This window comes from Neoarius graeffei, chromosome 4, assembly GCF_027579695.1.
Source record: "Neoarius graeffei isolate fNeoGra1 chromosome 4, fNeoGra1.pri, whole genome shotgun sequence".
NCBI classification, from domain to species: domain Eukaryota; kingdom Metazoa; phylum Chordata; class Actinopteri; order Siluriformes; family Ariidae; genus Neoarius; species Neoarius graeffei.
Genome location: NC_083572.1, coordinates 32,237,409 through 32,252,367, shown reverse-complemented (window position 1 = coordinate 32,252,367; position 14,959 = coordinate 32,237,409). Strand labels below are relative to the sequence as shown.

Here is a 14,959-nt window from a genome sequence, read left to right as displayed (position 1 = left end):
TAGCAAATGGCCTTGTTTGTTAAATGTTTGGGTGCTGAATTCATTTTTCAATTTGTAAAACGACATATGACCTCTGATAACCTCAAGGTCATTAAACTTGGCCTATAGGCCTATGCATTTAACGCCATTTTTAAACTGACTTTACTCCCCCAAAAAGAATATGAACAGACAAAAAACCAAATAGAAAGGAACAAATACAACATTAAATGCCAGTCCATGTACATGTGACTTACTTTTCACAATGAGAATGCCTAGGCGATCACCTTACATAACATTGCATTACATTTAGCGGTTATTGTTTATACAAAGCTACTGAAAAAAGGACAGATTCAGCAGCATACAAAATGTGGGGGCATACAGGGTATACAGGTTAATCAGGGTTCGTATATATGAGAGTTTTTTTCTTTGTTGTTTGTTTTTTGTAAAGGCTTTACCCCGTTTAAAACAAAACAAAAAAAAACAACAAAGAAAAAAAAAACTCATATATACTAACCCTGATTAACCTGTATACCCCCACATTTTGTATGCTGCTGAATAGGGGTCGACCGATAATCGGCCTGGCCGATATATCGGGCCAATATTCTGTATTTTTAGGGTTATCGGTATCGGCCATAATTTCCACCGATATGCCGATAACATGCCTTTTTGCAGCCATTTCGTTCCTAACGCGACTGTCACTGGACGTCCTTTCCTGCACTCGCCTCTCTGAGTTCAAGAACACAGTCCCGCCCACCACAACATCTGATTTGTTTGGCACAAGCGATATAGCCAATCAACACGCGTAGCTAACCGCAGTGAACTGTTTCAAGCCGCCCCCTCACTCCGACTTCCGTTCTCTGAACAGACTCTTAAAGGAGCAGCCGCTCCTTTTAACATGCAGAGCAACTGTGCTTCCTTCACTACAATATAATCCTCCTAAATTGGGAATATTAGGCTTGGGCATTAAAAGCATTAGAATGTAGATGGTTACTTGTTAAGTTGTTACATAATAGGGAGTGATAGCCGACTTTATGTTTGATTTTACTTTTTAAAAAATGCTGCAGGCAGCTCCCTACACTTGATTTATTTAAAAACTACTTGAAGTTGGTAAGTCTTACTTGGTTCTTAGTGTAAAAGAATCCAGAGTGTATTTTCATTTATTTTCCACTGAAAATGGTGAGCTGTAATATAGTAGAGAGTGATTTTTTTTATTGGTGAATATTTATTTTATTTCTCATTTTATTCTAACTAATGTTTGATTTTATTGTACAAATGCTGCTGGCATCTCCCTGTACAAAATTTCATGTTCAATTTTACAATTAAACATACATTTCATGGATATGAAGGTCTGTGTCAGTGTGTGCTATGTTTAATTTCATGTGAATTATAATGTTTACATTTATCGGTTGCACATATCGGTTATTGGCATCCCAATTCCATAATAAATCGGTATCGGTATCGGCCCTGAAAAAAAAACATATCGGTCGATCCCTACTGCTGAATCTGTCCTTTTTTCAGTAGCTTTGTATAAACAATAACCGCTAAATGTAATGCAATGTTATGTAAGGTGATCGCCTAGGCATTCTCATTGTGAAAAGTACGTCACATGTACATGGACTGGCATTTAATGTTGTATTTGTTCCTTTCTATTTGTTTTTTGTCTGTTCATATTCTTTTTGGGGGAGTAAAGTCAGTTTAAAAATGGCGTTAAATGCATAGGCCTATAGGCCAAGTTTAATGACCTTGAGGTTATCAGAGGTCATATGTCGTTTTACAAATGAAAAATGAATTCAGCACCCAAACATTTAACAAACAAGGCCATTTGCTAACTTCATTAATCATTTTAGTACATTTCATTCCTTAGAAAGCTGAGAAACTGGGTTCAGCTGAGACGTTTACAGGCCCAAAGTTCAATGACCTCTAGAGGTCAACAGAGGTCAGATAGAGCTCGGCATATTGCAGATTTGAATTCGGCACACCCAAATTGACAAAATAAGACTGTTTGCCGACTTTGTCTCAAAAATGCCTTTAACTCTTTAAATAAGCACTTTTTTGAATTTTGGTACCAGTCTATTCTGACAGAATTCTGGTTGGATATTTCACGACTCTTCATGGTAGAACTGGTAGAGTTCAATTAAGTTTTTTTTTTTCTTGCCATGGACTCTACTTAAGCACGGTCCATATATTTTCAATAGGGCTGAAGTCAGGGTTTGTTTCAAGCTTAATGTTAGCCTGCTTTTTCATCCACAACTGGCTCTGATGCACGTTTGGGTTCATAGTCCTGTTATAACTCCCAAGTCATGTTCAAGTTTCTGATGTTTTTTTTAAAGATAATTTTTAGGCTTTTTTCACCTTTATTGGATAGGACAGTGTAGAGACAGGAAATGAGTGGGAGAGAGAGACCGGGAAATGACCTCGGGTCAGAATCGAACCCGGGTCCCCGGATTTATGGTATGGCGCCTTATCCACCTGAGCCACGACGCACCCAAGTTTCTGATGGTTTTTGCTGAAGAATTCTGAGGTAGTCCTCCCTCTTCATTATTCCATCCCACTTTGTGCAATGAACCAGTTCCACTGGCTGTAAAACAGCCCCAGAGCATGATGCTGCTACCACCACCACCACCAGCTGGTACAGTGTTCCTCTGTACATGGTGGTCATTGTGGCCAAACAACTCAATCTTTGTCTCATGTGACCATACAGCTTTCTTTCAGAAGACTTTTTCTTTGTTCGTGTGGTGAGCTTCAAACTTTAGTTAAGCTTGAAGGTGTCCATTTTGGATCAGGGGGTCATTTCTTGGATAGCAGCCTCTTAGTCCATGGTGATGTAAAACTCACTGAACTGTAGACAGTGATCCATCAGCTTCCAGATCATGGCAGGGCTGTGCCATGGTGGTTCCTGATCATCCGAACCTATTTCCTTTCAGCTGAGGGTGACAGTTTGGATTTTCTCGAAGCAAAGTGGCTTGGCAAAGTCACTACACCTCACAATAACTTACATACAATTGTTTGAACTGATCTTGGAATATGCAGTTGTTTAGAAATAGTTCTAAGAGACATTCCTGAGTTATGTACATCTGCAATTCTCTTTCTCAGATCTGCACTGACCTCCTTAGACTTTCACATTGTATTGTGTGTTGGTCAATCCAATGAGTGCTGTAAACAAACCCTTTTTATGAAGGCACAAAGAAGCTACCAGCTTAAGTCAATCAATAATCACTAACAGGAAGTTAAGAGGCCTTGGCAAGAAAAGAAATTTTGGACGTCTCAGCACCTCTGAATTAATAATCTAGGTGAGTGTATGTACACTTTTGACCCTGTATGTACACTTTTGACCCCGTGTTGATTTCAGAAAACCCAAAGAAAATTGGGCACTGAATTCTAGTTTTTTTTAAAGATGTATGCTGTACAATCATTCTGCCACAGAAAAAGAACAGTTCAAAGAAATCACTGAAAGCCCAAATATTGCCATGACATTCATATCCAAGATGACATTCATGTCACTGTATGTAAACTTCTGACCACAACTGTAATGTACCCACAAATGTCTATTATTTATTCTGCACACGTGTGAGTGTGCACACACACTGCTTCAGATGAATTAAATGCAGAGGAGGAATTTTGTTGTGATTTTGTGAACATGTGACAAAAAAATAAAGGCTTCTCCTCAATTTTCCCACAAAAGTATTTATTCCACTTGAAGTGTACAGCAAACCAGCTACCGGATTTCAGACACTACGACAGCCTGAACTATTTAGTAATTTGGGATTTCTAAAAATACACCAGAGATGCTAAAGGCTTATAAAAAGTACAGATACCTACCAATATTTCGAGACAGGTTTCATACATGCTGGAATGTTATGGGAAATTCAGGATAAAGAAAAATGCCTTATTATAAGAAAGGTACGCTCAAATGCAGACTTCTAATAGTAATAAACAAGCCAGGGCCTAGATCCAGCACATTTTATGGTGTTTAGCCTCATCTACATTAATCAGTACATAACAAACATGCTGTTCGTCTCGCCAAGCATTAGGTCTAAGAAAATAGATTGCGTCCAAAGCCCACATCCTGATATACATTTTAACGTTGCACAGAGCTTCAACACTAACCTAGGGTTCTCCACTTTTCAAAAATAAAAGGTAGTGGCGGGGGTTTGGGGGGCCAGGCCCTCCTGAAGCTGATGGACTATGGGCTTTTTTGACAGTGAAACTGGCCAATAAATGGATAGGAAATGCTAAATCATTGCTAAAATAATTTTACAAAAAATTAACACACTTACTGTACATATCTGATGGACAATGGACAAAGATAGAACTTTTAATACCAGATGTTTTATTGGGTCCGGTTTCCCAAAGTAGCAGCAGAAATTTAACACAAAATAAATTAAAATAATAAAAGTTCAAGTAATTATTACACAAAAAAAATGCTTTGTCTACAAAACAGAATACTGTATTGCACTGTTTGCACCGCCTGATTACATGCACATTACGGGACTACTACATAACAGACAGTGCCCATGACCCAACTAATCCACCTCCCTTCAGAGGGCTAGATATAGTGTCCTGTCCCCACCCACTGGAAGATACCAATTACTTTATATTACCAACATCACATAAACCATACATTTACATAATTTCAGGTCTAAGTGCATACCAATAATCTCTATAATTCATAAACAAAATACCCAATTACAATAAATGCATACTTTTTTTTTTACAGTACACATAATTAATGTTGTGTGAAACCACTACAATCCATGCACGAGCTGGTGTGCGTGCCCAAGACTGCCACTACAAAGCCACCCCGGTCTCCCTAGTTCGGGTCCTTTGACCCAGGAACCTGGAAGTCCTGCAGTAAACAAACACAGTGAAGCAACGGGAAAATGCAGCTCTCGCCTACACAATCACAGATACGTAAAATAAAAGACCTGAACTTAATGTGTGTGCGCTGTTATATGATTACTGTAACTGTGTATGGTCAGAAAAGATGACAAGTATAACCGTTGCACAGTAACACTACAAACAACCTGCGTGTGCAAATTTATTTAGCTGCTGGCTAGCTGCAGCTTGTAGCTTCCAAAATTACCATGTGTCAGTATAGAGATCTTGCAGTCATGTGACCGGAAAGTACACAACCGCCATCGTGTCGGTCAAAAACACCGCTGAATACTGCTGCACTCGTGTACAGAATGGATCAATTTCAACCGACGGACTACACGGCTCATTTTTCTAATGAACAGATAACTAGATATGTCTAAAATAAATGATCTACAGATTTGTGACTCTTATGGCTTTCCGGACGGAGTTTTCATGACCGGATTTTGAACTGCCAGCGGAATACCCGGACGTGTATGATTACCTCATCAACTTTCTCTCGCTGTTCAGTGGTGAAGCACTGCGTGCTTATAAATCTCTGGACAGTTATCTTTACAGAAATTCAGGATTTGTCAGCAACTCAGATGTGGCATCTTGTAAACAAGAAAATGATCCTCACTGGATGGGTAAGTTACTTAAGTATTGAGTATAGCACTGACCAGCCGATTATAGAATAAGGTAATTCCAAATCGTCCGTGTTGTTTACATGGATCTGGCGTTGGAGAGGTAGAGGCTTGGCAGTGGAGGTTTGAGTAGCTGTTTTCTGAGCTTAGTCAACAGGCCGGCTCTGCCTGTAGCCTCGCTTTTGCTTCGGCTCCCGGCGCCGCCTCCTTCCCTTTGCTTCCGATAACAATCCACGGAGACCCCGCTGGTCTCGCAATCTGGTCTTGTCCGGAATGTGGTTTTTTTTTTCTCGTCCGGAATGTTGTGCATGCGATGGAAATCGCTACAAACCGTCATTTTCTGCTGGAAACCAATGTCCAGTAAGTCCATACGGTTGTAGTGGATATTGAAGTCCGGTACAGACGAACAACACGCAAAAATACACACAAAAAACATAAAAACCGTGCATAGGTAGGGAGAGCTTGTAGCCGCAGCCGTTGTAGTAGAATTGTATATAGTAGGGTTTTCCAGAAGAAAAGGTAGAAGTAAAAGCAGAAGTAGAACCAGAAGTAGAAGGCGGAATATGGCGTTTGACCGACACGATGGCGTCTGTCACAATCTGGATCGGCTGTGACGTCACATGCAAGATCTCTATAGTGTAATGTGGTGCGGTGTAGTGTAACGCAGGGATAGATCTCAATCTGCAGAGCTCTGCGTCACAATCTGTATGCAGCCGGCCAGATGTTTTTCTATTGCAATCGCATAGCCACTTCAGGTAGCCCCGTATGCATTTGTTTAATGGTCTTCTGCATGTTAAATAGTTACAAAATTATAATAAAGCAAATACTTTATGATTTATTTGGTGTACACTGATGAAGTTACTTTTTTTTTTGGCCACGGGAAGAGTGGCGGGCCAGAATTATAACGTGGCGGTGCGCCACTTTAAAAGGGCCCGTGGAGAACAATGTAACCTGATATAAAATGTTCTCCACACACGGGAATGTTTCGTTGGCATCCCATTTAACTGCAGCTCTCCCTTTTTCTCATCTTTCTGGGTTTGCCGGGAAGCGGTGTGAAGTTAAACCAGGTTTATCTCCATGTCTGTTATTACATCCAAAAGCATGACAGATCTCTGGCATTGCTCTTTCAGGTGTAACTCTGACAAGCTTCTGTAGATGTTTACTGAATTTGGCTTACAAATCCCTCACATACACTTATGCCAGTCGTTGTCAAACACAAAGCTCACCAGGCAACATGGCTGCACAAACAAATCCGCAGTTGCGATTACGTCACATGAAAGCAACTACAATGTTGTGACCTTTTCATTCTGTTCACCTTTGCTTTGTTTGTTAAACAACTTAATCTAACAGATTTGCCAAGGTAATCGGGAAGAATTCTTCAAGTAGGAGCCCTGCATCCCAGGACGCATTAAAATTCTGAACATGCATTTCTTGGCATTTTTGTGCGCAAAAAATTTACAATTTCTGCATTAACGCAATCCCTGGGATGTATATTAAAAAATTAAATGTAGTTGACCAGAAAAAACATGAAATATCTTTGGTTCCTACTGTCTGCAATGAAATACAAGTCAATTTTTAATTTTGAAATCACTACCTTTTTTTAAAATGTACATTTTCCATACCATCCCAACTTTTTCTGATTTGGGGTTGTCAAAAATACTAAGACTTCCATAATCTGAAGCTACCGCAGATCACTCTCATCTCATTTGAAATACTTCTTAGCAATAACATGCATCTTGCCAGGTTTTCTCCTCAAACGTACATTCACGTCAACTATTGCACAAAATTTTATCAATAGTCTCAGAGTTATCCTTGACTGGGTCACTATCAGACCCCACAGAACTGGATCATGCAACGTCCCCTGAAAAAATTTTAAGAACACGCAAAACCCTGCATTCTAGTGCATTTTAGTACTTATTTTTCACTAAAACAAGTTATAAAACTTTTAAGCCTTTTTCTTTCATGTACATTAATGATTAACGTCAAAAATATCAAATTTAATTCCCCTAGTTAATAAGTAATTTTTAGGAGTGCATTTAGAAAAGGCGGTACTTTTCCTGGCTACACAGTTAATTACTTTGAAAAAAAAATCACACAGTTGAAGGTAAACTCAGCAAAATCCCCAAACAGTACTGTTAAAAAGTAAAGGTCTGTTAGAGTTTCTAAAGCTTTCCGGTTGCAATGTTGGGGACATTGAGCCTCGTTTATCAATCTTTTAGTAGAGTTGTGTGTTTGCATAACCTAAAATGAACTAAAAATTTCCAATTCATATTTATGCGAGTTGAAGCCAATTGTTTACGTTAATTCGTATTGTCTGTAAATTTAAACACACCAATGAATACCAAATTTCTCATGTAAATCAGGGGCGTAGCTTGGGGGGGGGGGGGGGGGGGGGGTCACACACTGACTGGCAGCCTGAGTGCATTATGTAATTACAAGTGCTAATTTTAGGTAGCTTAGAAACCGGCTCTTCCATTATTGCTGTTTCTTCCACGTTTTCTTGATGTTGTTCTAGAAACGGCACTAAAACTTAGCTTCGAAGCCACAAAATGCAACTTTGATGGAAAAAAATATATAATAAATTGCTTACCTCCCTTCACGTCGAAAGAAGGAGGAAAGTTTTGCTTGTTTTGACATGGCGAATTATTAACATGAGGAAATACTTGCAATTTGCAACTAAAAAGACTGCAGCTACACTGGCAGCTTGAACATGCTTTCTAGTGCGATTGTGTTGCGCTTGCACAGAACGGTGTCAGTCCTGTGCGCCTTTGCTCGTGCACCTGAAGGCGCGCCTTGGGCGCGCGCGCCTAATGAGCTCCGGCATGCGCGCCGTTAACAAAGAACACCTGTCTTTAATCAATGAACTATGTTTGGGCTATTTAAAGGACTGCGCCCATGCAAGGATGATGCAAAGTATTACGCCGCGTCTAGGAACGCGAAAAATCCAAAAAATAAATTTCTCCATTCAGAAAACCGGAGATTTTCAAGAGTTTTGTCAAATATCCGGATTTCTGGGTAAATCTGGAAGACTTTCATCTATATTTAAAGAAAAAGAGAGAAAAAGCTAGTATACTAGTATAACAAAATCACACATGCATTTTCAAACAAACCACTCGAAAATTCAGGGTTCCCTCTGGGTTCTGAAAAATATTCACTCTTTTACTTCAAAAATAAAGTCAAATAAGTAGTCTTCACATTTTCTTAGTTACTGACTTATCAAAGTGGACCTAATACAGATTTATTCCAACCAAACTGGCACAATTCATACATGTGTACAGATACAGCTAGGCCTCTCCATTACATATAAAATTCAGGCTCCAGTCCAGCCTCTAATAAGAAAGACTTAATTTTGGGCACCTTGTGTGCTATCAAGCTAAAATAAACCTCTTTATTTTGAGCTTAGGCCACACCAATTCGATTAGTTGGTTCTCGGAATCGCCGCTTGAAGAAAATGCAAAATGAAAAAAAAAAAATCAAACTCCCGCCAACAGAAAAGGTCACGTGACGTGAGATCATGTGACGTCGAAAAACAATCAAATCGCCCCTTTCACTTTCGTTAAAGACTTGTGAAGTAGCCTACTCCTGGTCAAATCTTTTTTTCTGTGCATTGTATATGTTCAATTGACTAATTCAATCGTTTATTTAGCCCATCTGTTTACTGGTTTGCCTGTATTGTTTGGTCTATTTCCACCGCTAATTTTACCATCAATGCATTTTTTTATTTTTATTTTGCCCGGTCGCTTCATATTTTTCCTGAAAAAATCCGAGAACCAACTAATTAAATTGGTGTGGCCTTAAGGTTATTTTAGCATGGAATTATCAAAAGCGGTTTTAGGACTCCTTTTAGCCTTTGCTTCAATACAAAACTCAACTTACAATTGAACAGAGTCGAGAAGAACCTGGGAAAACCCAACAGTGAAGGAATCCGAATTTCCTGTCAATTTACAAACCAAACACAGAATGACACCACCTTCTTCTTCATACGTTAGCCACGAGGCGTTTCTATTCTCGCTATTGAAAAGACCAGGGGCTAAGTCAGCTTTTCCTGGGGCTTGTATTTTTTAAGGGAGATTGGCATCGATAGGTTGGGGAGGTTATATTTAACTTTACAAGATAATATCTTCCACACGCATTCAAAGGTTATGGCATCTTTATTACTGATTTTTGCACTGCTCTTTTAAAGTTTATATAGTTCACTTCAGTTTCTGTCTCATCATTAGCAACACCTATAATGTCTCAGGAAACTAAGGCTAAATATCACTTGTAAAATTAATAATCAATTTCATAAATATATAATTTCTCACTCACATATCTCTCCTTTAGGACCACAAAGACAACAATTCTAAGCCAAATATTACAACCCTCAAAATCCCAGATGACATCCAAGTCAGTTGTTTTCCATTAAAGTGCTAGTCTTACGAAAATTATATCACCCCTGGAAATTATACCTTATAAAACTGGACATGATAGTTTACTGTCTAAATTGTATTTTAATACAAGACTGGGAACAGGTTCTATTTAGCTGGTAAAGTTTAGCTCTTTGGGTCTGCCATTACATGAATGTGTTCCTGGTAAGTTACTGTTAATTCAAAGGAAGTGAGGTCATATGCGAAACGCTTGAAAGTTTGTGACATTTCTGGCTTTGCCTGCTTTGCAAAGTGTAGCACATTAAATTTTTTTTTTAATTCCACAATAAACCTATAACCAAACTAAGAGTTGTGCCGTTCAAGGCTGTTCAAGTGTAGCCAATTTAAAAAAAAAAAAAAGGCAGAATTTTGATCCATTGTAGCCCAAAGTCGGCAGGACACTTACGGGATGAATGGGTTTGATTTGTACAGACTAATGTACAATTCGCACGGGATAAGTATTATCTATGGACCTCTGGTAATTCGCAATTACCCCCGCACCTCTGTGTTATTGTGTGGCGCATTCGGACGGGATAAGCAGAAGTCTGTAATTCACTGAATTTACAGACATTGTGACCGGATTGTGACAATCAATACAGTTGTAGCATGTTGGAAGTGCCAACATATTACTGTAGTACATTAATGGTGCATTAATAAGGTAGGATGAAAACACAGTAGGCATAAGAATAGCACTGTATCCAAATTAAGAGAGGGGAAACGCATATGATAGGGATGCAGTATGTTTGCTCCACGCTCTCAAAATGAGAAGGCGGGGTCACTGCAAATGAAAACAGTCTCGAGATGACAATGTAAGTGAACAGGCAGTTTATGGCGCTGTTTACACATAGCCGGGTATTTTGCTAAACGAACATTTTTCTTCCCTCCGTTAACCAAAATATCTTCGTATTGCTGTGTCATGGGGGTTAGCGTGGCTCCTTACCATATGCTGCCACACAAGCCATCCAGTTGAAGATTCTTCGTGCTTTCTTCTTGGAGTTCTTCTTGGAGCTGTTTCTGCTTATCTGGTTCAAATACGGGATAGGCCTACTACCACTTGCCCCTGAAATGCTGTTTATCAAAATTTCGCCCGTATCCTCTATTATTCACTCCAGAAAAGTACAAGAGACGCGCGTTTAATAATTACAAACACAGACATGCGCATTCACACGGGACTTGTATTACCACTGGACGTCTGTGTTTTGCCGAAACACAGTAGGTAATTCGCGGCGGAATTATTACTTGGCAAATTACGGACATGGCGCATTCGCACGGGACTAAGAACTCGGACATTCTCTGTAATTATTCCGAATTACCAGAGGTCCACAGGTAATACTTATCCCGTGCGAATAGGGCTTAAGAGAGGTAACTTCAAGCTGACAGGACAGTTTGGTGTCTGCTCCAAACATTCTGAAAAAGATACATTTGCGAGGCAGATTCATATAAAAGGATTTGAGCAACATCTGGTACGTGGAGCAGTTCCTACGATCTGGAAACAAAAGTCAGAAGCGCCATCCCAAAGAACTCACTGCACAGTAAGTGTCAAGCTTGTGTTTAGCCTGTTGCTTGAATTTATTAGTTGTCCTTAGGCTTTTATCCTTTTCACTGACAAAAGTTCTGAAGTTTTATACAAGGCTAAATAATGGCAGTAATTAGGCACTTATGTTCACTTTTAGTGCTGGAGCCAGCAGGAGGCGTTTTGTGCCATATGCATTGTGCCCAGCGAGTGTGCAACAGCCAGGAACTTGTTAGGATTCACCTCCAAAACTAAGTTGCTCATAAAATTACCAACCGTTTCTGGTTCTAACAGTACCAGTTAGGACCATGTAGACCAGGGGTGTCAAACTCAATTGCACCAGGGGCCAAAATTCAAAGCACACTTTAGGTCGCGGGCCGAACAGGATAAACATTTATTGAACGCACTAAAAATAAGTATGTTCTGAGCAGACAGGAATATTATTTCACAATAAACTTAAACTTTATTCAACTTAAATACTTTGCTCTCGAAATATATCTCTTGTCAAAATTATAAAAGTTACAACTATGAAAATGCTGCAAAAACATGGAAAAATGAAATCAAAATCGTGCATTTACACTATTAAAAAATTAAATCAGAATTTCCATTTCCCTCAAAATCACCATTTTAGAAAAATAAACTTCAAATATCTTTAAATATTTCTGCTCTCCATAAAAATGTTAAACAATACAAAATCAAAACATGAGCATGGTCCAAAAGCCCTGAAAAATAAATAAAATGTGTGCTTTACATTCACTTTTCAGTTTTAACATTCAGTTGTCTTTCTTATGCTGTTTTGTCAGAGCCGGATACTTGGCATCTCTTCTTGCTAACAGTTTTGCTCAGGTTTGGTGTAAGGCTCTGTATTGTGGAGATTCTCAACAGGGACTGTAGGTGTTCATCAGTGGGACGACTTCAGTGTGCCAATTTGTTAATTTTCATCACTGAGAACAACTTCTCACAGAGATATGTGCTGCCAAACATGCACAGGGTTCGAGCCACATGTAAACGGAGCTGAGGCATTGTTTCAGGAATGGAGCGAATAAACTGTACAGGCCCTGCAGTCTCGTATTTAGCCTTTAGTGTCCCATTACACTGCAGCTCTATCAGCTCCATCTGAATCTGTGCAGGTGCAGTTGCCACATCGATGGCAAATGGGTTGCGAAGTAGCTCGAAGTTGCTTTTTTGTGCTTCGAAGTCTCGAAAGCGCCGCGAGAACTCAGTGCGCTCAGCTTATCAGCAAAGTGCGCATTAGGGAATATCGATGCACCAACTTGGTTCGACAACAGCACTTGGCAACAGGGAAAATGAGGCAAGTTGCACTGCTGCATCTGTGTCTCCCATAAGAGCAGCTTCACTTGAAATGCCTTCACAGCATCATACATGTCAATGATAATGCGATCACGTCCCTGGAGCATTAGGTTCAAGTCGTTGAGATGGCCCGTTATGTCAGCTAGAAACGCCAACTCGCATTTCCATTTCTCGTCCCGCAACACTGTGCAGTCTTTCCCCTTACTGTCCATGAACTGACAAATGTCCTTGTGTAGATCGAAAACACTTTGGAGAATCTTTCCTCGACTCAGCCAGCGCACCTCTGTATGATAAGGAATGTCAGTAAACGCTGAATCAATTTCTCGCAGGAAAGACTGAAACTGCCGGTGGTTCAAACCTTTAGCTCGAATGAAGTTCACGGTTTGTGTTACAGTGCTCATCACTTCTTCCATTTTTAACACTTTACAACACAGCGTTTCTTGGTGTATGAGGCAGTGATATGCTGTCAACTCACCGGTGCAGTTCTCCTGCATCTTTACTCGCATCCTTCCCACGAGCCCACTTTTTTCACCGCACATTGCCGGTGCTCCATCGGTTGCAAGTCCAACAAGTTTGTCCCAGGGAAGTTTCATGTCGGTTACATTTTCACATACATTTTCAAAAATGTCTTTTCCTGTCGTTGTCCCGTGCATTGATTTAATGTCCAATAATTCCTCTGTAACAGTCAAGTCGGAGTCCACGCCACGGATGAAAATGGCTAGCTGGGCTGTGTCAGTAATGTCAGTACCCTCATCAACAGCAAGAGAATATGCAACGAAGTCTTTGCTCCTTTCAGTCAACTGTGTTCTTAAATCCGTGGCCATCTCACAAATCCGATCAGCAACTGTATTTCTACTCAGGCTTACATTTGCCAACACCTGCTTTTTGTCTGGACACAAAACGTCACACACCTTCAGCATACAGTTCTTCAGGAACTCTCCCTCAGTAAATGGCCGGCCAGCTTTGGCTATCTCTTCTGCCACGATATAGCTTGCTTTCACAGCAGCTTCATTTTGTGTTTTAGCTCTGGTGAAAAACATCTGCTGAGATGACAGATTCTTTTTTAGCTCCTCTACTTTCTGTAGCTTCTGGTCAGCATTTAGGTTTTTCAGCTTGTCCTGATGTCTCGTCTCGAAGTGCCTTCTTAGATTAAATTCCTTCAGTACAGCCACATTGGCTCCACAAATAAGACACACGGGTTTGCCAGCAATGTCAGTAAACATATACTCAGCCTCCCATCTGTTTTGAAACGCTCCATTTTCTGAATCAACTTTTCTTTTCGCCATTGTCAAAGGCTAGCTTTACAGACAGTAACCATATAGAGACAGTAACAGACGCTTGACTTGAATAACGCGGGAATGTTGATGCGCTGCATTATGGGACATGCAGTTTGTGTGTTATCAGCGCATCATATCACCGGGCCATTAATAACGATAATGTAAAATGGTCTCGCGGGCCGGATATAATTGTTTGGCGGGCCTTAAATGGCCCGCGGGCCTTGAGTTTGACACGTGATGTAGACCCTTTCTATTTTGTGCTACAACATTAAGTAGAGGTGCATGATATTCAGATACTGTAGAGCAGAGATACTCACTGCGCGGCTCGCGATCTACATGCGGCTCGTCAAGCTTTAATTGGTGGCTCGCACTCGCATAGTAGCTTATACCAATATGGTAACACAGCCAATACATTTTTTCAAATGTGCTACATACAGTGAACACTGCACTACAAAAACACAAACATCTGCATTATACTTAATACAAAAACACAAACATCTGCATTATACTTAATGCAGTCGTTTGTGTTTTTGTAGTATTAAGTATTTTTATTAAGTATTAATTAAGGCTTAATGGTGTTTCTTAAAGGGGGCACTGTTAAACCTGACCGCAGTGCACGCTAGCTCCGCTAGCCAGCGTGAGATGCAGGCACAATGGATCGTTTTTTTAATTAAAAAAGGGCAAAAACCAGCACAAAAACCAAACGAAAATCAGCATGAAGACGCCAGAGAGGGGACGAGCAGGCAAACGTCGGGTGTACCCAGTAAAAAAACAAAAGGTACGAAGCATACAAGACGAGCACAGGAAATTTCAAGGAAAGTGGACAGACAAATTCTTATTTATTCTTCATGGCATGAACCCTCTGTGCTTAATATGCAAACAAACCCGCGCCTGTTTCAAACAAAGCAACAAAGCAACTTGGAGCGCCATTTCAAAACTGCACATAAATTTCAATGAAAGTTATCTGCCTGGCAGTGA

General features: G+C 40.0%; 1 protein-coding gene and 1 pseudogene across 2 annotated transcripts in view; both read right to left on the bottom strand.

Moving 5' to 3' along the window:
- Positions 1 to 14,959, bottom strand: part of eif6 (eukaryotic translation initiation factor 6) — an 82,492-nt gene that overhangs the window by 49,768 nt on the left and 17,765 nt on the right. The gene's annotated exons all lie outside the window — the stretch shown is intronic.
- On the bottom strand, positions 12,144 to 13,990 carry LOC132884350 (general transcription factor II-I repeat domain-containing protein 2-like; annotated as a pseudogene).